A 24,808-nucleotide genomic window follows, 5' to 3' on the forward strand; every position below is an offset into this window, starting at 1 on the left:
GAACATACGGTCTACTGAAGGCAAACCATTCTGAGCCCCAAAATATGTAGAAATTGAATGGAAGAGCTTTGATTCATTTTAGAGGCAGCTTGATGCAGGAAGGTAGCAACTCTGGATGAGAAAGTGGGATAATGTAGAACTAGTGTGAACAGGTGATCAGTGGTTGGCCTGGACTCAATGGCCTGTTTCCATGCTGTATCTCCAAAATAAACAAATCCAAACAGGGATAGGGGGAGATAAATAGAAAGGAACCTCCATCAAGCGGCATGGATATATTAAGCAGCATAGATGAACCAGCAGAATGTCTTGTTCTGTGCCATAAATTCGGTACAATTCCCCCTACACCTCTCATCAAAATTGTCAATGCATAGCATATCAATCCACTGATAGAGTTAAGGGGGTGCGAAGCAGTAAAAGTGTTTAGAAAACAATCCCTTTTTATTTGTTTGTCAAACACTCAATGCAATGACTCAATTTGTGCCATGATTTCCTTGACAAGAACTTTCCAGAGAGCAGTGCCAGCTCTTCTCCGTGCTGCAGGAGTACCGCTCCAGTCAGACAATGCAGCATGAAGGCAGTGTTGAACATTTTGCTGGTCTTCCCATGTATAACCCATCCCATGGAACTACTTACATTTAATTTGAATGGGGTTTGCATTTTCACAATTGTCATTGCCAAAATGCTTTCTAATTTCCTAAAGACTGATAAGGAGGTAGAGGTTTAATCATATCAGTAGAAACAAGGAACCAGAGATGTTGGTTTACAAAAGTATTACAGAGTGCTGGAGTAGCTTAGAGGGTCAGGCAACATCTCAGTAGAACATGGATGGGCAATGTTTCGGGTCGGGACCCTTCTTCAGACCGTAAGAGCACCAAAATATGTAGAGATTGAATTCAAGTGATACACGGGCTAATCCAGATATTTCTTAATTGTTGCGAGGCTCTCTGTCTCCACTGCCCCACAGGTGTGTGCGTGTGTTCCAGATCTCAAACTCGCTCTGGATGAAGGAAATATTTCTCCAATCCCCTCTCGGTCACACATGTACTCTCACTGTCTGACTTATCCTGTTGTTGTGGGAATTACAGAGACATGGCTGCAAGAAGGCCAGGGCTGGGAACTGAATATTCAAGGGTATACCTCCTGTCGAAAAGACAGACAGGTGGGCAGAGGGGGTGGGGTTGCTCTGTTGGTGAGGAATGAAATTCAGTCCCTTGGAAGGGGTGACATTGAAACAGGAGATGTGGAGTCAGAATGGATAGAACTAAGGAATTGTAAGGGTAAAAATACCCTAATGGGACTTATCTACAGGTCCCCAAACAGTCGCCTGGACATAGGGTGCAAGTTGAATCAGGAGTTAACATTGGCATGCAGCAAAAGTAATGCTGTAGTTGTTATGGGAGATTTCAACATGCAGGTAGACTGGGAAAATCAGGTTGGTACTGGACCCCAAGAAAGGGACTTTGTAGAGTGCCTTTGTGATGGATTCTTAGAGCAGCTTGTATTGGAGCCTACCAGGGAGAAGGCATTTCTGGATTTAGTGTTGTGTAATGAACTAGATTTGATAAAGGACCTCGAGGTTAATGAACCATTAGGAGGTAGTGACCATAACATGGGCCATGAGGGAAGAGCTGGTCAAAGTTGACTGGAAAGATACACTAGCAGGGATGACAGTGGAACAAAAATGGAAGGTATTTCTAGGAATAATACAGAAGGTGCAGGATCAGTTCATTCATTGGAGGAAGAAAGATTCCAAGGGGAGAAAGGGACGACCGTGGCTGACAAGGGACGTCGGGGACAGTATAAAAATAAAAGAGAAGTACAACGTAGCAAAGATGAGCGGGAAGCAAGAGGATTGGGTAATGTTTAAAGAGCAACAGTACATAACTAAAAAGACAATATGGGGAGAAAAGATGAGATACGAAGGTAAGCTAGCCAGGAATATAAAGCAGGATAGTAAAAGCTTTTTTAGGTATGTGAAGAGAAAAAAATTAGTTAAGACCAAAGTTGGACCCTTGAAGACCGAAAAAGGTGAATTTATTATGGGGAACAAGGAAATGGCAGATGAGTTGAACAGGCAGGAAATGGTGTTGGGTAGGCTGATGGGACTGAAGGCTGATAAATCCCCAGGGCCTGTATCCCAGGGTACTTAAGGAAGTGGCTCTAGAAATCGTGGATGCATTGGTGATAATTTTCCAATGTTCTATAGACAATGTTCAATGTTCCGCATCGACCAGCGATCACCCCCTACACTAGCACTATCCTACACACTAGAGACATTTATACCAAACCAATTAACGTACAAACATGTACATATTTGGAGTGTCGGAGAAAGCCCACACAGGTCACGGAGAGAATGAACAAACTTCACACAGACTGCACCCGTAGTCAGGATGGAATCCGGATTGCCTGCACTATAAGGCAGCAACTCTACCGCTGTGCCACAGTGATTAACCATCTCCATCTTAGAAAGGGCAAGAGGAGAAATACCTCCATTAAAAAGAAATGATGCACGAAGACACCAAGAATAATCTTACAGTGATGAAGAAGCTTTCAAGTTTGCAAAACCCTTTGAGGTTTTTTGGTATCAGTTCTTATAAAGGAATAAAATTCTCAGATGCCTGACAGGAAATGAGAGGAAGTCGTGGTTAAGACTGGAGACATCCTTCCAGCTACAGATCATCGGATTTCAAAGTTCGGTGGAAACGCAATTCCTTATTTTCCCAGGCTGAGAATCTTTCTGCACCAATGTAATTTTTAATGGGTGTCAGGATCTCTCGGTGGCTAATGTCCTAACAGCAGGGTGAGTCAGAAAGTGACAGGATATGTGTGCAGGTGCTGTAGTATTGGATAGTAATCATCATCTTATTAATTCAGGCCATCTGCTTTCCAAGTCTCGCGCTCACTTTAGTTTGATTTGCTCAGATCATCGCCAGTGGTAGAATCCTTTAGACTTCAGGGATAGAGCGTGGAAACAGGCCCTTCGGCCCATCGTGTCCGCACTGACCAGCAACCACTCAGTACACGAACACTATCCTACACACAAGGAGCAATTTACAGAAGCCAATTAACCTACAAACCTGTATGTCTTTGAATTGTGGGAGGAAACCGCAGCACCCGGAGAAAACCCACTCGGTCACGGGGAGAACGTACAAACTCTGTACAGACAGCCAGAGTTGATAAAAATCCCAAGGGAAGGATAATCCCGTGGTCAGGATCGATTCCAGGACTCTGGCGCTGTAACGCAGCAATTCTATCGCTTTGCCACTGTGTTGCCCAGCCTGGTACAGTAATCCCGTTTAAGGATGAACTTGTATAAGCTGCACATTGGCTATTAGTGTCTCTACTCTCTCAGTTCATAACATTTAAGCTTGAAGTGATTTCATGCAATGAATCTGGCATTTTTTCCCAGTCGATCCGTCCCTTGGGACTTACCAACTCAGACTAGACCAAAGGTTCCAAAGGTCTTTTATTGTCACATGTACCAATTAAGGTACAGTGATATGCGAATTACCATACAGCCATACGAAAAAAGCAACGAGACACACAAATGCATCAAAGTTAACATAAAGATCCACCACAGTGGATTCCCCATATTCCTCACTGTGATGGAAGGCAAAAAAGTCCAATCTTCTTCCTCTTTATTTTTTCCGTCTGGGCGATCGAAGTTGCTGCAGCCGGTGGTTGAAGCTCCCGTGTTGGGGCGTTTGAAACTCCTGCATCGGGGCGGTCGAAACTCCCGCGGCTTGGAGTTCCCGATGTCGGTCTCTGACCAGGGACCGCGGGCTCCAGGATGTTAAGACCGCAAGCACCCACGGGTTGGAGCTCCGAGGTCGATTCCTGGCAAAGGAATCACGAGCTCCACGATAGTAAGTCCGCAGGCTCCCGTGGTGGAGCTCTCAAAAGTCGGTCTCCAGCAGAGGCCGTCAACTCCTCGATGTTAGGCCTCAGTGCGGACGGAGATACGATACGGTAAAAAACAAGTTGGACACATTCCTGGGGAGTTCTCACCACCAATCAACCCACCGCATATTCCCACCGTTGTTCACCTAACATGCCCATTCTCACAGCACCTGACCCCACCAGAAAGGAAGAAACAAGGATCCTCAAATGCTGGTTTCCAAAAAGAAAGACACAAAGTGCTGGAGTCTTCTTGCGTACGGCGTGCGCAGCCTAAAGTTGTAGGTCAACTTGTTCTATTTTATCTATTTGTTTGTGCACGTCGGGTTGATTGCATTAGTCGAAACCAGTTGGACCACGTGAAGGTTGCAATCTCCCACCCCTGTGCTGGAGTAACTCAGTGGTACAGGGAGCATCACGAGAGAGGATGGCTAGGTGCCGTTTCGCGTTGGGACCCTTCTTCAGACTGATTGTGGGATGGAATGAATGAATGAATGAATACTTTATGGCCACATGTGACAAGTCACAGTGAAATGTGTTGCTTTCATACCCAAGGTATGCAAAAAGTCGCCCATAAAGGGCACTTACAAAGTGTACACAGTATCTGCGCCAGGTCCCCCTTTGTTCTTCCTCCCCCTCCCCCTCCCTCACGGCGGTCTCCCCAGGACGGGTCCTTCTTTGTTTCTTCCCCCCGGCAACAGCGTCCTCACTTCCACGTGGTCCGTCGGACGGCGCACCTATCGACTGCCGCACCAACCTCTCCGCTATCGCCGCAGGGTCCTCTCCAGATGCCTTTGTAGCGCCAACCCAGGCCCCAGCCGTGGGCTCCGTCCACCCAGGGATCCGTGGGGCCCCTATGCTCGTGGGCCCCGGGCAACTGCCCATGCGTTAAGATGGCCCTGATTCCAGCACTTTGTGATTTATTTCTGACCACAAACGGATACAGTCTCCATTGTGTCATCACAATGTGATCCATGATTACTAGTAAAAGACCCTTTCCTGCAGTGCCCAAACTGTTGTAAAATTAATAAATAAAAGTGTTCAATGATCTCTTGTTGATCGGGTATGGGAATAATGGAGGTCTTGTAACTCCAGGCTGTGTCATGCGCCTGCCTTTATTTAAGGGCATATTTCATTCCATTAAGGGACGCAGGTCACAAGGCCGTATTTAAGACCATATTTCCTTCCTTTATGGTTTGTTAGTCACAAGCCTGTTCAAGGCCGGTGAAATTCAGTTGCATGATAAAACAACCGATAAATTGACAGGATACCAAAGATGAAGGAAATGTGCCTTCAGTAGCAACACATTACGCACTAAGTCTGAGGCCAAAGCATTTATTTTAACCAGCGGGAAGCTATCTTCTGCATCTTAGCCAACTTAGAGCCTGATGCTGTTATTTTGTGGAATGTTTTATACTATCCTTGTGGCTGTTAAAGTGGAACCATCCTGATTACTGTCAAGCAGGAAGAAACTGCAGATGCTGGTTTAAACCGAAGATAGACATAAAAAGCTGGAGTAACTTAGCGGGGCAGGAAAAATCTCTGGAGAGAAGGAATGGGTGATGTTTCAGGTCGACACCCTTCTTCAAACTGAAAGTCACGGGAAAGAGAAATGAGAGATATAGACGATGATGTAGAGAGATATAGATTACAGTGAAACTCACTATTTAGTCGTTTTGGATTCTCTCTGGATGATTGATGCTGTACTGTACCAGTCTTAACTCGCAAGTCTAAATGTTTGGTTAGCAAAAAATGCTCAATCTAGCACACTGCCAAATAGCAGCATAGCGTTAGAATGGTGGTTCACTGAAGTTAAGTAGCAGCCAACATTGGGATTGTTCACGAGCCCTGTGTCATGAGCCCATGTACTAAAAGCCAATTTATCGCTAAATTGTCTATAATTATATTAATTATTTTAAAAGGTACTATGTCTGTTATCTTGTAGCAGAGGCATTGTAAGCCATACATATAGTATTCTGCTCTTCAGGTGGCACTGTGCTTAATCTTTAAACATGCATAGTTTAATTAGATAATCTTTAACGATATATAATTTAATTAAACTGGGAATCTGGAAAGCCTATGGGTTTAATCCCTTTCAGTGAGCAAGCTTTGCAGATTGAAGGATGCGTGCAGATAATTAGCTCCAATTCATAAAATTACACAACATGAATGCCTTTCCTTGTCATTCCATCCTGAAATGCAGTAGATACAATATGTTGAGCTTTAATGTGTGCTTGCCAGTGGCATTGCTTGAAGTGACTGAAGATAGGTACTTTGTAGCACGGCTGTTTGTGTTGTTTAGAGCATGACATCAGACAATAAATAAACACAGCTGCATTTTTAATTGAAATTTATTTGACAGTTTTGTTGGTATTTTGGAGATTTAGTTCTGTGCCAATACTATTTCTGCTTCAGCTGTACATTTGTAATCATGTATAGTCTTCTCGCTGACTGGATAGCACATGGCAAAAAGCTTTTCGCCGTACCTTGGTACAAGAGTCAATAATAAACCAAACTAAACTATTTGGAAATAACAACCATAAAATATGGAGGCCATGTTCCTGGCTAGTTTAGTTTAGTTTATTGTCCATGATCAATGTTCATTCCATTGGGTTATAAGCTACTCAAGTGGAATATGAGGTGTTGTTCCTCCAGTCTGTGCGTGGTCTCACTCGGCAAAGGAGGAAGCAGGGCCGGATTTACGTATAAGCTAGACAAGCTTAAGCTTAGGGCCTCGAGATCTAGGGGGGCCTACTCACCTCGCTACCTCACCGGACCCGTCGAACCTCGCCGCCCCACCGAGGAGGCCAATCCACTGGATGTGTTCAAGAGAGTTAAATATACTTCTTAGCACTAATGGAATTGAGGCATATGGGAAGAAAGCAGCTTCTCCAGAGATGCTGCCTGACCCGCTGAGTTACTGCAGCACTTTGAGTCTTTTTTTCCCGTTGAATTACACTCATGGTTGACTCTCAACAGGGAATATCTTTCTGCCCCCGATCCTCGCAATTGCTCCCAGTCCCAAATCTGGAATTTTCAATCCCACCTCGCCTCCCCCAAGTCCCCAATCCCTGGACTCCCCCATCACAGGTGTATAATCCCCTCTGCTCCATATCCCAGGGATTAGGCATGGACATGTTGGTCGCATGGGGGAGTTGGGCTGAGAGGCCAATTTCCATGCTGCATGACTCTATGGCTTGAGCGGTGCAGAGAGGTATAGGTTAGTGAATGAAAAACTAACGGATGCTGGTAACCAGCATTCACAAGGATAACATCTGGACGGGAAGAGATAGTGGATGGGACGTGGAGATTCCAGTGGCGTCGTGGTAGAGTTGCTGCCTTAAAACGCTTCACAAATCGGGGCTGTCGGGGGCCTCACAAGTGAAATAGCTTAGGGCCTCTCTTCATCTAAATCCGGCCCTGGGAGGAAGCCATTATTTGAGGTGTGTTCCTCCAGTTTGTGTGAGGCCTCACCTTGGCAATGGGGGGGGGGGGGGGCATCATTAAGCCAAGCATCCATTGCCTCTTGTGGAAGAGTGGTCAAAATGTTTGCCGCGTGATAGCAGGTGATCCTCCAGGCCCACGTCCGCCCGAGGAGAGGATTCAGAACTCCTCCAACTGGCAAAGAACCTTGCTACAAATAATCTGTTTCAATTATGATCTCCTGAAAACAAATTCAAAAGATTACCCCAACCATAGCCCTAATTAAGTATCAAATGAAACAGTTATCACACCTGGCTTCTTCTTCCTCGTATAACACTAGTCTACCATGTCATGCAACTGGATATTATAGTCGGCAATGAGAAATAGCTAATTTATTGAATTAGTACTTTGCATCACCTTTATTATACAGAGAATTAAACTCCCAAGAGCACAAACTAAAATCAAGGATTTATTATTTATTTAATTAAGGATTCATTACTGGATTTGAAATAAGAAAATGAGAATGAAAAAATAATAGGAATACATTAATATTCAGGAGCTCAAGAGTCGCAAAATAGTTACAGCACGGAGTAAGGCTATTTGGTTCATCAAATTTGGCTGGCAAGCAATCCAGCTAGCTCTACTCCCCTGCTCTTGTCCTTAGCCCTGCAAATGTATTCCATTCAAATACTCATCCAGTATACTTTTGAACACTATATTTAATACCTGGCTCCAAGACCAGATAAAGTATTCCACTCCCTAACCTCTTGCTGCATGAAACACAAGCGTTTGTGTTTCTTTTTTGCATCTTTTGCCAATCATCATCTCTCCATCCCGCATGGTTCTTGACCAAACGTCTGTTGACTCTGGGTTAGAGAGATCATAAATTGACCAAAGTGCCTGCTCTTGATTACTGCTTTGTTGTCCTACAACTGAGAGTTAAGACTAAATAGAATTGGCAAGAAGGGTTACTGGGAGTCCTCATTACAGCCTTTCAAACACTTTTAATTTGGGAATTGTGCCAATAATGTTGATAAGTATGTCGCTCCACCCTTGTGAAAGTTGTAAAGGAAACCAGGTAATTACAATTTAACATCAATTATTGGTAAGTTATTACAATCCACCATTCAAGGCAGAGTGACTGAACACCAGTGAGCCAACATATCTGTGTTTATATTTTTGATATGTTTTGTGTGGTTAATCCAGTTAGGGTTTGGGGGCAGTTACTGGCAGGAGAGGAAAGTCTGTGCCTGTGGATGTTATCTCAGTGGGCTTCCAGAAAGTATTTAATAAGGTCCAACAGGAGAGGTCATGAGTAAATATCAAAAGTGCATGTAGTTAGAAATGTCCTTTTGCCTTGGGTTGGATTTTGGTTGGTAGCAGAAGGGGAATAAAGGTAACTGGCAAGGATGTGCCATGGTCCAATGGTTTATTTATTATGACATGTACAGAGAGACAGTGAAACTCTTGTCCTATACGCTATCTGTCACATCTAATCTGAGTACAATAGATCCTCTTCTGGAGCAGCACGCAAAGAGTTACCATGTTTTAGTTCAGTTTAGTTTATTGTCGCGTGTACCAATGACTACAGGCGCTGACTTGACACATCATGAAGTTCCTGGAGAGGCTGGTGCTCTCTCACCTGCGACCCCTGGTTAAGCCCTACCTGGACCCCCTGCAGTTCGCTTACCTAGCAAAGATGGGGGTTGAGGACGCCATCATCCACCTGCTCCTATGCTCACCTGGATAAGCCAGGAAGCATTGTGAGAGTCATGCTTTTTGACTTCTCCAGTGCTTTTAACACCATCCGGCCTGCACTGCTAGGGAGCAAACTAACAAAGATGTGGGTGGATGCTCCATTGGTGTCCTGGATCACCAACTACCTGACTGGACGACCACAATATGTCAGGCTGCAGAACTGTGTCTCGGACATGGTAGTGAGCGACACAGGGTCCCCACAGGGGACGGCCCTCTCTCCCTTCCTGTTTACCATCGCATCTCAGACTTCAGATATAACTCCGCCTCCTGCCTCCTACAGAAGTTTGCGGATGACTCTGCAATTGTGGGCTGCATCAGTGAGGGGAGGGAAGCTGAATACAGAGGCGTAGTCAATGACTTTGCTGAGTGGACTGAATCACCTGCAGCTCAACACTGACAAGACTAAGGAGTTAATGGTGGACTTTAGGCGGAGAGGAACACCCCTGTCCCCTGTCTCCATCAATGGTGTGGATGTGCATTTTACCAGGGAGTACAAACACCTTGGATTATACTTGCACAGTAACCTGGACTGCTCCAGGAATGCCGAGGTCCTGCACAAGAAGGGAAAGAGCTGGCTATACTTTTTGAGAAGGCTCCGCTCCTTCAACGTCTGCAGTAAGATGCTGCAGATGTTCTACCAATCAGTGGTAGCCAGTGCCATCTTGTTCGCTGCCGTGTGCTGGGGCAGCAGGGCGAAGGCTGCGGACGCCAATAGGATCAACAAACTCATCGGGACGGCAGGCTCTGTCCTGGGGGCGGACTTGGATTCTTGGGGGGTGGTCTTGGAGGGGAGGATGCTCCTCAAACTACGGAGCATCCTGGACAATACAGCTCACCCCCTCCACGACTCTGGTCAACCTGAGGAGTACCTTCAGCAACAGACTGGTTCCACCAAGATGCAGGACAGAACGCCACAGGAGTTCCTTCTTCCCTGTGACTATCAATCTTTACAACTCCTCCCCCTTCTGTCATGGGGTAGACTGGGACTGAGACTCACCCCCCCACACCCCCACCTCCTTAATCTTTGTACATCCCCAAAGCCGTACCACTCGTTACTTTAATTTCATGTTTCATGTATTTTGTGTTTTTTTATGACTGTTGGCAAATTAATTTCCCTCCTGGGATAAATAAAGGTTCTATCGTATGGTGTAGTATATTTCTCACTTTAAGGTCTGGTGGCACTGGATTGAGTCAGCCTGGGCCAGCACGATGCCATCTGCTCCTTACCCTAGGCTCTGTGCAGTCAATCCACTCACAGAAGGCGGCACGGTGGCGCAGCAGTAGAGTTGCTGCCTAAAGGGCCTGTCCCACGAGCATGCGACCTGCATGCGGCAAGCACGACCAAAAGGGCCTGTCCCACCAGCATGCGCCTGCATGCGGCAAGCGCGACCTAACGTGGTCGCTTGAGCCGTGCAGCCTCGTGGGGCCGGTCCCACTTCGATCGCCGGAGCCGTATGGAGTTGTGCGGGGCTGGTCCCGACATCGCGTGGGGCTCCGAAAAACTGACCGTGTTTAAAAATTCCGCGCGGCAACGGCCTGCCGGCCCGCAGCTGCCTCGACGCCGTGTCACTCACTCGACCTCGCTACCGCTTCTGGTTTGATCGCGCTTGCCACATGCCGTACGGCTCAAGCGACCACGTTAGGTCGCGCTTGCCGCATGCAGGCGCATGCTGGTGGGACCGGCCCTTTAGGTCGCGCTTGCCGCATGCACGTCGCATGCTCGTGGGACAGGCCCTTTACAGTGTCAGAGACCCGGGTTCCATCCTGATTTTAGGGTTTGTCCATTCCACCCAAGACTTGGATGGGTTTTGCATTGCCCACGACTTGCAACGGGAGCTCTGGATTCCTGCCCCTCTCCAAAGACGTACAGATTTGTAGGTTAATTGTCCCTAGTGTGTGTAGGATAGTGTTAGTGTGCGGGGATCTTGGTTGGTGGGCCGAAGGGCCTGTTTCCATGCTGTATCTCTAGACTCAAAAAACACACACCAGCACATTTCAGGTGTCCTGGAACGGAAGTGTCCATGAATTTAGAGTAAGTTAATAAACAAAGCATTGCAGATGCTGGAAATCTGACATAAACAATAAATAAAGATACTAAGTGCTGGACTAACGCAGCGGATCAGGAAGCATGTCTGGAGAGGATGGATAGGTGCCATTTCAGGTCGGAACCCTTCTTCAATCAGTCTCAGTCTACCCCACGTCGGGGGGGGGGGGGGGGGGGGGAGGAATTGTACACTTTGATAGCCACAGGGAAGAAGGAACTCCTTTGGCGTTCTGTCCTGCATCTTGGTGGAACCAGTTTGTTGCTGAAGGTACTCCTCAGGTTGACCAGTGTGTCATGCTCACACTGTGAAAGTTTATGAAAGGTTGTAAGCAGTGTGAGTTAGCCACAGAGAGTGGCTAAACATACTTGGCGAACATCAAGAAGTGGGAAGATACTGTTCAAACACAGGAACTACATATTCAACTACAACAAAACCTGTACTGGAGTTCCTGGCAGGTCTTCACCACAATGAAGGACTCAGCTACTGCGCCATCAATACAGCCAGAAGTGCTCTGTCAGCCTACTTAACTCAGGCACCAGGACAACAGGCCATAGGGTACCACCCACTGGTGATCAAATTCAGGAGAGGCATATTTAACTCTAATCCCAGACCTAGGTACACCCAAATCTGGGATGTCAGTGTGGTTCTGACGTACCTTAGGGGATGGTCACTAGCCAGGTCCCTCACCCTGGAACAGCTTACCCTGAAGACGGTCATGCTGATGGCACTTGTCTCAGCACAAAGAGTCCAGTTCCTCCATCTACTACGACTGGACAATATGGTTATAACACCAGACCGTGTCACATTTACCATTCAGGGGCTGGTCAAACAGAGCAGACCAGGAACATCAGGTCCAGTCATGGAATTCCAGGCATACCCACCTGAACCACGGTTATGTGTCATGACCCACTTATTGAACTACATCGACACAATAAGAAATCCCTGAGGGAGAGAAAAAGCCTTATGGGTCAGCCACAAGAAACCTCATGGTCGGAGGATTTAATGGGAACCTGAGAGATCACTTTTTTTATACAAAGCGTGGAGCGTGCATGGAACAGGCTGCTGAAGAAGGTAGTTGAGGCAGGCACAGGTTTAAGAAACATTTGGACAGATATATGGATAGGGTATGTTTACAGGGATATGGGCCAAAAGCAGGCAGGTAGGGCTAGTGTAGATGGGTCAATGTTGGCAAATTGGGCTGAAGGGCCTGTTTCCACGCTGAATGACTATGACCAAGTTGTTCGGCACATCAGTCCATGCCAGCATGCCAATTAAACCCTACTCATTTGTATCTACCTAGCCTTAGCCACACCCCTCCCCACCTCAATATACTGTCGACTTTCCCTCTGCTCCTTCAGCCCCATGAACCGTTTCAACTCAAAACCTCGAAGGTCAATTACCCTCCACAGACGTTTCCTGATCTGCTGTTCCTCCAGCTGCTCTTTTAGCAAGGGATTCCAGCATTTACAGCCTCAAGTGCATCTATGCTAGCATTCATGGCCACCTGAGCTTCCCACCCACTCTATTCATAAGATAATGTTACTGTAACACTTATCTGCTTGTCCAGACTCCCTAAAACGACACACACTCTCTCTCCCTCTCTCTCCCTCCCCCTTCCTCTCTCCCTCTCCCCTTCCATCTCTCGCCCTCCCTCCATCCAAATAAACATTAGGAAGACCAAAACTTCCTAATGTGGATAGAGTTAATTGAATACCAGATAGTCAATAGTTGTGGATGGTGTCAATGTAGATTTATCTGGATTGTATGACAGAGCCCAGGCTAAACAAGTTTTAGTAGCTAATGCTGCTGATTTAGCTATTTCCATGGATTTGTCTGTCGTTAATATCATAGAGACATGCCATGACGATATGTTCCTTAATAGTGTCAGGGCTGGTTTGAATATCTGGAAACAGTTTTGGCTCATATTAGCCATTGTCAATAATTTATACTGCCATAGTTACCCCATCCAGGTAATTGTGGTATCTCCGAAAATCTTTTATGAATGGGTACTGAATAGTATGCATCTTTTAAGTCGATGTCTACCATAAAGTATCCTAGGAAATCCATGGTTAGCAGTTACAAGTTTCCATAAAGTGTGTATACCTGGTGAAAATACTCAAGTGGTTAAGTCAATGATGGTGCGACATTCACCATCTTTGGGTTTTTTGGTACCAAAGGTTCATATTAGACTTCTTTATGACCCCTTTGTATATCTTCTCCAGTTAGCTAGTCCCTCATGTTCTTTTTTAGTGGGAGGGTAAACCCCTTTGGGGTGCATGCTGAACAGGTGGCAAGTTTCTTAATTCAATTTTTTATCCTTGAATACTTTTGGTATATAACTACCAACTGTGATAGATCTTCATGCTTCCAACCCAGGTGTGATTCCCCCCCCCCCCCCCCCCCCCCCCCCGTTAGTACAAACCCTTCACCTTTTATGTGAAGGTAGGAACCATACTTATCTGTCTTCACTGTTGTTTAGTGGTGTGTTCATTTCTTCGGTTTCTGGTTCCTTGTCTGTAGGGATGGTGTTGTTGGGGGGTGGCGCATTTTCCATGGGGCCCACTCTGGACCCTGGCCTGAAAAGGCTTACGGGGGCTGGCATGCGGGCCCCGAGCTTTCACCAGTACCATTAAGTAGACGCCTACTGGTGGACGCGTGGAGGTACTGCTGTCTGGTTTTGTGTGGTTTGCTCATTCCAGGCCCTGCCCTCTTGATGCCGAATATCTTGGACACTTCGTCCAGTTTTTTAGGCTTGGTTTGGTAACTTTGCCAGATAGCAGGATCTGTGGTTATGAGGTCGGCGTTCTCACAGTCCTGTGAATCTTTTAGGTTGAGGGCAGGTTTTATGACTTCCTTCGAGAAGTTGCGGAGCATACTGTGAACAGTAGGGTCAGGTGTTTTGCCATACTACTCTGCCCCTCTGGAATGAGCATGCGAAAATGATAGCCGACGTCAGGGGTATCAAATGCAATTTAAGATATTTGGGTTTTTAAATGCCCTCCTCAATGTACCCCCCAATGATGGTAGGCACTTTGAGTAAATGCAATTTTGGGGACGCGTGAAAAAATCCAACGCCTCATGACTACGTCTTGGAGAGGTTTTTTTTTTTGTTGGAAAAAACAGGTAGCAAGCTGGCCGTCAGTTTAGACTGAAAAGGCCATCTCGCTCGTGGTGTAGCCACGTAGCGGCCACACCCAGCAGCTCTTCCTGATCCTGTACCTCAAGCATACTCCCGATGTTGTTCAGCCAGTGACCCCTCTTCTTGACCAGCCCAGCCCTGGTCGCCATCGATCCCTCGATAAGGGAGATGGCCAGTGCTGTTAGTGCACTGGAGCGGGAGTGTTATGCTCCCTTGGCGAGCTTGCCCCAGCTACCGAGGCAAGTCTCGCTGGAGTTTTTTACTCCATGACCTTACTCTAGGCTTGGAGAACAGACACTTACTTGCTCTCGGGCGGTAGTTTGAAGTGCCGGTTCCATCTTCCGTGTCTGTCTCCAGCCGGAGGTTTGGTTGCTGACTTTGCTCTAGAGGCTGCCTGCCGTTTTCCGTGACTCCGAAGTAAAATATCAATTCAGAGGGCTTTTCCAAGCAGCAGCTATGAACGTTGAACACAGTCATACTGATAGATGTGTTGTTGGCTCCATTTAGATGTGTTGTTGGCTCCATTTATAAGATCGGTGAATTATGAGGTCATTCATCAGATTATGTTTCCATTTTTCAGACTCTGATTTGAAACAATTACTTTTTTTTGAAAAAGAAGTATTTTTTCACCCCCTGTTTAATCGGATATCTGATCCTATTAGCTAATGTTTCCTGGCAGAGAACTCCTGGGAAATAGGAATGCAGTGCCTTATTGAATTTCTGCGTAAGTAGTAACAGAAGCATTATGACAAGAGAAGTTGCTTGACTTTATTGTATTGAGTTAATGCTATAAACACATCTACAGACAAGAAGGCTCTATGTAGCACTTGGTGCAAAACTGTTCCCCAGACCAAATGCACTTTGCTTCCAAAACAACCATTTTCTTTCTTTGTCCCTTTCCATTCCCTTTTATTTGGTTTCTGTGAGAGGCTATCCGTGTTATTACTTGTTATCCTCAGTTAAAATGGGATCTTTGTAAACCTTACCATCTATCTTCCCAGGAAGTTCATTGGAAATTCTTATCTCCATGTACAAATCCATAGGCTTACACGACATGACCTCTAACACTGACATATTGCATAGCCAAGGCTGCCAGCCATACTCCCAACCTCTGAGGCAGAAGGTCATGTGTTCAAACTCTGCTCCAGGGACCTGCTCAAATAGTCCAAGCTGGCGTTTAAACGCAGCAATCCGTTCTTTTATGTTTTATCAAAATACTTCATTTGGGGGAAGTGTCAATTTTTGGTGACTCTATGAAATGCATGGGAGTGAAAATTGGAAATAACACTTTGGCTTTTGTATTTCTTTTTCTTTCATGCCATTGCAAACATCTTTAGTCTTCTGCCCTCACTGTTCCTCTTCAAACCTGCTTCGTGTTATTTGTTGCGATATGGACGGAGGCCAAGTGGCCCACCAAGTAAGCTGGCCCAATGGCAGAATGGTGGAGATGCTGCCTTACAGCGCCAGAGACTCGGGTTTGATCGTGACTGTGGGTGCTGCCTATAAGGTGTTTGTACATTCTAAAATGAGGTCGCTTGTGTTTAATCAGGGGGCTATGGCTTCCTCTCACATTCCAAGACGTGCAGGTTTTCAGGTTATTTGGCCTCTGTAAATTGTCCCTAGTGTGTAGAATAGAATATGTAATTGTGGGTGGCCACGGTTGGCATGGACTTGGTGGGCTGAAGGGCCTGTTTCAACGCTGTATCTCTAAAAATGTAAAATTAAGTCCATGCTCAGAGCAATCTCATCAACGATCAAACAGAACAAGTTGTTTTACAACTTTGGGGTGTGCACGCTGTACGCAAGAAGAAGAAGAAGAACGACACTCCCACTCCCCAAATTATTCCTTTGGTATCTACCCACTCCCACAGGCCTATCAACTCTCCCTAATTCCCCCGCCATTCTTCTCTACAAAGAACATTTTGCAGGAACCATTTAACCCGCTTGGACCCCAAGAAAGGGAGTTTGTGGAGTGCCTCTGAGATGGATTCTTAGAGCAGCTTGTACTGGAGCCAACCAGGGAGAAGGCAATTCTTATTTAGTGTTGTGTAATGAACCGGATTTGATAAGGGAATTGAAGGTAAAGGAACCATTAGGAGGTAGTGACCATAATATGATAAGTTTTAATCTACAATTTGAGAGGGAGAAGGTAAAATCGGACGTGTCAGTATTGCAGTTGAACAAAGGAGACTATGGAGGCATGAGGGAGGAGCTGGCCAAAGTTGACTGGAAAGGGACCCTGACAGGGATGACGGTGGAACAGCAATGGCAGGTATTTCTGTGAATAATCCAGTAGATGCAGGATCAGCAGAAGCTGGGTGGCAGTGTGAACTGTGAGGAGGATGCTATGGGGATGCAGGGTGACTTGGACAGGTTGGGTGAGTGGGCGGATGCATGACAGATGCAGTTTAATGTGGATAAATGTGAGGTTATCCACTTTGGTGGCAAGAAGTAGGCAGATTATTATCTGAATGGTGTTAAATTAGGAAAAGGGGAAGTACAACGAGATCTGGGTGTCCTTGTTTATTAGTCACTGACAGTAAGCATGCAGGTACAGCATGCAGTGAAGAAAACTAATGGCATGTTGACCTTCATAACAAAAGGAGTTGAGTATAGGAGCAAAGAGGTCCTTCTACAGTTGTACAGGGGGACCACACCTGGAGTATTTTGTGCAGTTTTGGTCTCCAAATTTGAGGAACGACATTCTTGCTATTGAGGGAGTGCAGCGTAGGTTCACAAGGTTAATTCCCGGGATGGCGGGACTGTCATATGTTGAAAGAATGGAGCGACTGGGCTTGTATACATTGGAATTTAGAAGGATGAGAGGGAGTCTTATTGAAACATATAAGATTATTAAGGGATTGGACACGCTAGAGGCAGGAAACATGTTCCCGATGTTGGGGGAGTCCAGAACCAGAGGCCACAGTTTAAGAATAAGGGGTAGGCCATTTAGAACGGAGATGAGGCAAAACATTCTTTCACCGAGAGAGTTGGAGCACCCAGAGGACTCGAGGAGACTCATGTAGCCACAGGGAGAATCTCCAAATTCAAATGGACAGTGCCTGGGATCAGAATTGAACCTGGTGTTTATGACAATAAACTAATGTGATTCTCCTGGTCGCTTGTCTCATTACTCTTTCTGAGACCTTGTGTAAGCATATTGGTTACCCTGTTTCCCGACATTACTATTTCCCGAACGTACACTTCAAAAGTACTTGACTTTGGGCCAGTTTTATTAGCATCTCCTTTCATTTAGAATTTACAAAATGAATAAAAATACAAATATATTATTCATACTATGTTGTTGACAAATTCAGATATCAAAACATTTGTTGAAAAATGTTGAATTCATGATTCATTTAAAGAATAGCCACATGAACAAACATTTAAAGAGTAGCCACATGATAATCATGAAGCAATCGCTGGTTTCTCATGCCTTTTCCACACAGCTACAATTCCTTGTTAATTAAAATATTTAAAACAGACCCAAACTCCACACAGAACTTGCATGCAGTCTCCTGCAGAGCAAAACACATAGATTTTAAAAAAACAGATAGAAAATTGTATCCAATTCTGAAAGTTAATCTAATCTGAGTGGGTCTTTGCTGACCTTCAAATATGGCCCTTTTTAAAAAGCAAGGATAGACACAAAATGCTGGAGTAACTCAGCAGGTCAGGCAGCATCTCTGGAGAAAAGGAATAGGTGACGTTTTGGGTCGAGACCCTTCTTCAAACCCGAAACATCACCTATTCCTTTTCTTCTGAGATATTGTCAGTCCCGCTGAGATACTCCAGCATTTTGTGTCGATCCTCCATATAAGCCATCTACAGTTCCTTCCTACACCTCTACCATGAATGTAATGGTAAGATTAAATGAGAACTTACCAGTTTGAAGTTTGATCTTGATTTTATGAGGAGTTACGATGAGCGATTACATGAAGAAGGGCCGTCCGTCTGCGTGCGCGTCAATCTTCAAAGCAGCGGTGTTCTTCTTCTTCTTATCGAGTCCACACACAAGATTAGAAGTTGTTCAGCCAGAGCTGAACACACTTCTCGGCATCTGCACAATGGTGTCTGTCTTGCGCTTCTTGTGCTTCTTGTGCGTGGTGGTGGAAAGATTGGTTGAAACAGGGCCGCGACGTGAACGCTCTTTCCTTGTCCCCAGCAGCGGTGTTAAATCACAGATAAAAAAGAAGACCTGAGAATAGTAAGATTGTGAAAAACTAGAACTTCCATATGACCTTGATAATATGGGGGTGGGAGCAGTGGGCACGTAATCGCTCATCGTAACTCCTCATAAAATCAAGATCAAACTTCAAACTGGTAAGTTCTCGTTTAATCTTACTATTTTACTTCGGAGTCACGTGAGTGACTACGTGAAGATTTCAAAGCTCTGTGATTTTACGCCGGTTACGAATCCAGGCGTCACACACTGAATGGATTGACCATGGATGCGTGTGATCATTAAAGCATTCAGACATTACGTAGTTAAGTAAAGACACTGATGCTTTAAATGAAAGAAAAGTTTTTAAAATCTAGTTACCCCTCCCAACCTTGGGGGTAAACTGAGGGACAGAACTTAAAATGGTACGTGCAAACACCCCCAGTCCGGTTATGGGTTTGTTATAAAACCAGTGGACCGTTATTTCATTCGTCCATCCTGCAGCCACTAGGATGTCATCAAGAGGCATGTCTATAGCTCTTGCTGCCGACATAGATGCAGCCCTGGTGGAGTGAGATTTAACCATATAAATGTTCGCTCTTGCTACCGCCATTACCCTCTTTGACCATCTGGAGATGGTTTGAGTTGACACCTTCTGGTGTGGTTTTTATGGCTGATGAGGACCGATTGTTCTGAGCCTCTGAGGTTCTCCGTAACTCTCAGATAGTGGTGTTAGTATGTTACCACACACACAACCGTAGGTCCTCTGGATATGCCAAGAAACTGGATCTCCATCCCTGGCATTCCTGGCCTGCTATGTTTTATCAGGTTCCTGATTACAAATGTTATGTTGTTCATATTGGTGGTCATGTGGTCCAACCGTAGCTTTTGCAGTGTCTGGACTCTTTGTCAGCATACCACCTTCAGGGTTAGTTATAGGCGGTCCCCACTGTCAAAGTAGGGTTAGTACCATGCTCACATCCCATGTGTCCGTGTAGCTTGGCCTTAGAGGTATTAAATTGTAAATTCCCTTCATGAATTTTGTTGTAAAGGGGTGCATTCCTATCGACCCGTGCCCTGCTTCCAGCATCAGATAGGAGGAGAGTGCGCCTCTGGCACTATAGATTGCACTATAACTTTGTTTATAGTTATAGTACAGAGTTGATAGGAACTCCAAGACATCTGTTATCCGAACTGTGTTGTATTTGTTCAGACAGTCCTATGCCTTGAAATGGCCTCCTCAGAATCTGCAGACCAACAAGTTATATGTTCATGTGGATGATTACTCCCTGTAACTGGGTTCACTAGGAGGTCCCTGCTCTTGGGTACAGCCATAACTGGCTGGACTATAGTTCCCAAAAAATTTTGGGAACCAGGCTTGAGTAGGCCAATCTGGCACTACCAATATGCCTGTGGCTTAGTCTTGCTTGATTTTGGTCAAGCATCGGTTTGTGAGACAACTTTGCGGAAAGCATACATAAACAATCCTCCCCAATTGAGGGAGAAAGCATCCACTGCCTTTGCTCCTGGATCCAGCTCGCAGGACACATATCTGGGTAACTGATGGTTTAGTCTAGATGCAAATAGATCAATATCTGGTATGCCAAATCGTGTAGTTATTTCGTTAAATACTGCCTTAATCAACATCCATTCTGTGTTGTTATTAAACATTCGTGATCCAGCATCTGTCACCGTGTTAGATCTACCTTGTAGATTTCCCAAATATTCCTCTCGATACACCAGTGCCAAATGAGGTCGGACAATCTGTCGTAAGATACAGATTTTACACCACTCTTGTTAATGGATATATACCACCGCAGTGGTGTTATCAATCTGAATTTGAACAAGCACCGGTTGCATATTGCTACAGAAAACCTTGAGTCCAAATTGTGCCCCCAACAATTCTGGGTAATTGATTCCATGTGTTGGGGAATTACAGACCCCTGCTCATTCCATCTGCCCCCACACCTCTAGACTGTGTTTGTGGCTCCCCATCCTTAGCCGCTTGCATTGGTCTGAAGAACCACCGATGGCTTTCAAGCAAAATTTCCCTTGAGCTGTCTCCCATTCGTTATCCACCATAGTTATTCAACAATGGCCTCTGCTGGCAATCCATAGTTTTGCCAATTTGGCCTGCGTGGAATCTGAGTGTTCGTTCCTTTGCTCGCTGTAAATTCTGGTAATGCAAAGGCCCGTGACGTACTGCTGGAAATGCAGCTACTATTTGCCAATTACACTCGCTGTTTGCCTGATAGATGGCTAGTATTTGACTATCAGGTCATAGCAGGCTTGATTAATATTGTCGTTTGCCCCTAGGCAAAGTCACCAACATATTTACTGTTTTTGATAGTAAATTCTAGGTAATCAATTACCCTTGTAGGTGTCAATTTTGATTTAACTGGATGGATGAGGTAACCAATTCTTTCAAACAGGGTTTTGGTTTGCTTTGACTGATGCTTCTGCCAATTCTTGGTGACTCCAAAATGAAAATGTCCTCCAAATATGCCATTACTATGTGGTTCTGAGACCTTTGTAGACCCAGAATTGGTTTCCGTAGTTTAGTCAATAGTCTAGGAGCTGATGTCAACCCATTTGGCAGAGCCATGCCATCCAGTTAAACTTCAAATATCTCCTGTTCTTAGTGAATAGACACCAAATAGTATGCATCTTTGAGGTCGATGCATGCCATGTGACCATTTTATAGGAAGCTCCTATAAAACAGTTGTTAGACCGTAACAAAAATTTGCTGTTCTGAAAGTCTGTACTGCACATATTAGTTAAACCTGGATAAAGTGACATCCTCCATCTGTCACATGTCCTGAATGGCAATCCTGCCCAAAATACTGAGCCTGCCTTGAAGACAACTCCGGTCCGAGTTCCAAGTCTGCTTGGAACCTATGTATGTTGTGCAGTAAAAATAATCACATGTTATTATCTGTTTTTTTAAAAACCAGATCTGAAAATTTATGTTATTGTCATTTTGAACAAAAACACAAGAGTAAAATTACCAACATGTAACTGGTCCACAATCCCTTGTTTCAGTAAACCCAGACCCACCTACCTCCATGGCTACCGGTGGTCTTGTGGTAAGCCCAAAGGCCCCTGATGCGGGTTCTTTTTCTCTCCTTGATTGGGAGTAGGACTGGTAGGGAGTGTGGATTCCATGTTTCTCCTGACCTCTGCTTGGGTCTTGGTCTGAAAAACCTCATCATACTGAGCCTGCCTTGTAGGACAATTCTGGCCATAATTCTGAGTCTGCCTTGAAGACGTCTCTGATCATATTTCCGTGCCCAGCTTTCAAGCTACCACCGGATTCAGTGAACCGCTTACCCCCTATGGAGGTGTGGGGTGTGTTGTCGCCTACTGATGAAGTTTTGCTTGTCGTTGGTACCTAAATTGGTCCGACAGCTTTTGCTTCTTTCTTCTGGTCTTACCTGAAGAGAGGATTCGGCGGCTGATAGCGCTCCCTTGCCGGCATTTGTAGCGTGCGGATATTCTGCCAACTGCTGGTTCTTGAGGCCATATGCATGTGCTTCAGTATGTTCATACTTTAAATCCGAGATCAGTTACCTACTGATCACTCACACTCCCCTCCACTGAGAGTGAGATTCGTAGGCAGCCCTGTAAACAGGTGCTGCCGCAGGCCCCTGAGGATACCTGTGCTGACATGGCCCCTCCAATGGACCTAAATGAGGTTCTAGCTTTGGGTCAGACTGAAACGGACCATGAATGCTCCTCTCCTCAGCGCTGGAGACATTTGTGCAGCCCTGAAACAGGTGCCGCTGCCTGCGGGTTCTCCATAATACCCGGGCTGTCATCTCCATCCAGGGAAGCACCCAGTGGAACCTGGATGATTGCAGAAGTACTTATTTTCTGTTGTTTGTATGGAAGCTTATTATTCATTTTATGTAAAGCACTTTGGTGTCAATGTGAGTTGACTTAAACAGTGCAATGTAAGTAAAACTTACTTACTTCCTTTCTTCTGCTTGTCCCTGGGAAGGTTTCCCCCCCTGTTCTTTTGTACTCTGATTCAGAGTGGTTTCTTCCATATGTACTTCCCCCTCCAATGGGGAAGACATTGGGCTGCCCCATGTGTGAGGCTCCCAGCACCGGGACTGCTGTAGGACGTGCTGATATTGCTCCCTCCTTCGGAGCAGATCATTGTTGGAGCAACTTCTCCATAAGTTGCTCCATGTGGGAGAGTCGTCCTCAGACGCTCTCCGTTGAGGGAGGGTATCCCTCTTCCCCGGACTCATCCGAGTCAACGGGTTTGTTAGACTTGCGGGTGGTATTACGTCCCGCAGGACCACCATGGAGCACCTCCTCCCGCACGAAGTCTCCTGCCGATTCTGCTGTCGGCGCTAATGTCGGGAACAAGACCGTCGCCCGCTACTGGGAATGCTGCGGTCTTCGGCAGCCGACATCCCCGCGGACCGTCTCCTCGACATCTGGGCTCTGAAACTACAAAAAGCTTCAAGCCCGAAAGAACGCAGGTAAGTAGTTCAACTTTCCTTACCTGCCCATCCCGACGGCTGGGAGGACGCAGTGCCTGCCGGTCCATCGCGCGCGTTGCGTTCAGACGTAATGACGCGCACGCAGACGGACGGCCCTTCTTCATGTAGTCACTCACGTGACTCCGAAGTAAAATAGTATTTTAGTTCCAACAACGTTATTGAATATGACCAAGTCTGTTATTAATTCATGCTAAATCTGCTACTAAGCATTATTTATCTAAGCGTATGGCTGGATCGCAGTATCAGACACCCTGTGTTTGAATCTCATGATATCCCTGATGCTTCTGTTTAATCTCATTTTCACAAATGTATAACTAAAGTTCTTGATTAATAAATCTTATTATGCTACTTAAACTCTGTATCACTGAAGATGAATCTGGCGTATTACTGAATCAGGCAGGCTCATTGTAGCTCAATGTTGGCTTATCTCACACATTCTGTATTGCCAAATCACTGTCCCTTTATTTCTTATTTGACAGCATCCCAAATGGTAGTGTTATTTTAGTTCAGAGTAGAACTAAATGTCTCCTGTTTTATTGCATTGTATTATTCTCAACGTTAATTTATCTCCTAGTATTACTGTTTTATCATCTCACAGTGTTGCTGAATCTAAGTTATTTGACAATAATACTGAATCTCTTAATTTCACATGTTGTATCAGAATATACTAACCCTTTGTTATTTTGTTTCATTTAATTTTGAATTTTCTCACCACCACTCCCTGAACTTAATTTTCACTCTTGATTTATCTGGTTGTTATTTTATCTCACTGTTACTGAGTGTCTCCTTATTGTTTTTTCATTTGTCTGGTTGTTACTGAGTCTCGGGCTCAGTCACGATCCTTCGGTCACCGGCTGCTCTTAACAGCTTAAGGATAAGGGGGAAATCCTTTAAAACCGAGATGAGAAGAACTCTGGAACTCTCTGCCACAGAGGGTAGTCGAGGCCAGTTCATTGGCTATATTTAAGAGGGAGTTAGATGTGGCCCTTGTGGCTAAGGGGATCAGAGGGTATGGAGAGAAGGCAGGTACGGGATACTGAGTTGGATGATCAGCCATGATCATATTGAATGGCGGTGCAGGGCCGAATGGCCTACTCCTGCACCTAATTTCTATGCTCTCTCTCAAAAGTGGTGCCTTTGCCGAGAGTGAAGGGGTGGGTGGATCCGCCTGCTTCACCTTGCGACGGCGGCAGGTAGAAGGGGGCGGGGGAGAGAGAGAAAGGGGCGTGGAGGGTGCCGACCTGCGGGGCAGGGTGGGCGTTGTGGTCGGCGTGGTAGAGACGGCCGGGTGGTCCCCGCGACCCACGGGGTGGCATCAGCGATCCTTTCCCTCCTGTATATGAGGGAGGGAGGGGAGGTTGTACGCTGGTTTGCGCCACGTGTGTCAGAAGTGGGCTGGTCTAGAGATCTCTCCCCGGAGGCGTTGATGCAAACACTAAGAGTGGAACACAACACACACACACACATACACAGGGCGTTCGTGTTCACAGGGCTCTCTCTTCCCTCGGGCGGGGGACAGGGCAAGCGGGGGGGAGCGCTGTCTGAGTGAAATTCACACGGTGCAAAGCCAATGTGATACAGATACACACCACGATGGACAGGGAGGTTGGCGCTGTGATTAAGACGGTGAAAACACACTGTACGGGAAGGGTCACTGAAGTCCTTTAAAACTTAAGCAGACCCTGATGGACAGCAGAGGCGGGTGAGTTGGGTGGAGGAGGGGGATTCAGACCAGTCGTGAAGAGGCCAGGGTCTGTCGGGAAGACAGTGATCTGTCCAGGGATAGTACAAAGCAAAAACGACACAGGCTGGGTGGGTGTGTAATAGGGAGAGACACACAGTTTACAGAGTAGAGAGAACGTGTGTGTGA

General features: G+C 45.8%; 1 protein-coding gene across 4 annotated transcripts in view; it reads left to right on the forward strand.

Annotated features, from left to right (window-relative positions):
- psd3 (pleckstrin and Sec7 domain containing 3) overlaps nt 1-24,808 on the forward strand; it is a 480,227-nt gene that overhangs the window by 72,229 nt on the left and 383,190 nt on the right. The window contains exon 1 of one of the 4 annotated variants that reach the window (XM_033021870.1): nt 24,447-24,640. The exons of the other annotated variants lie outside the window; for them this stretch is intronic. The gene's annotated coding sequence lies outside the window, so the exon portion shown is untranslated. Of the gene's footprint in view, nt 1-24,446; nt 24,641-24,808 lie in introns of those variants that run through there. 4 annotated transcript variants of the gene reach the window in all.

This window comes from Amblyraja radiata, chromosome 1 (genome assembly GCF_010909765.2).
Source record: "Amblyraja radiata isolate CabotCenter1 chromosome 1, sAmbRad1.1.pri, whole genome shotgun sequence".
NCBI classification, from domain to species: Eukaryota; Metazoa; Chordata; class Chondrichthyes; order Rajiformes; family Rajidae; genus Amblyraja; species Amblyraja radiata.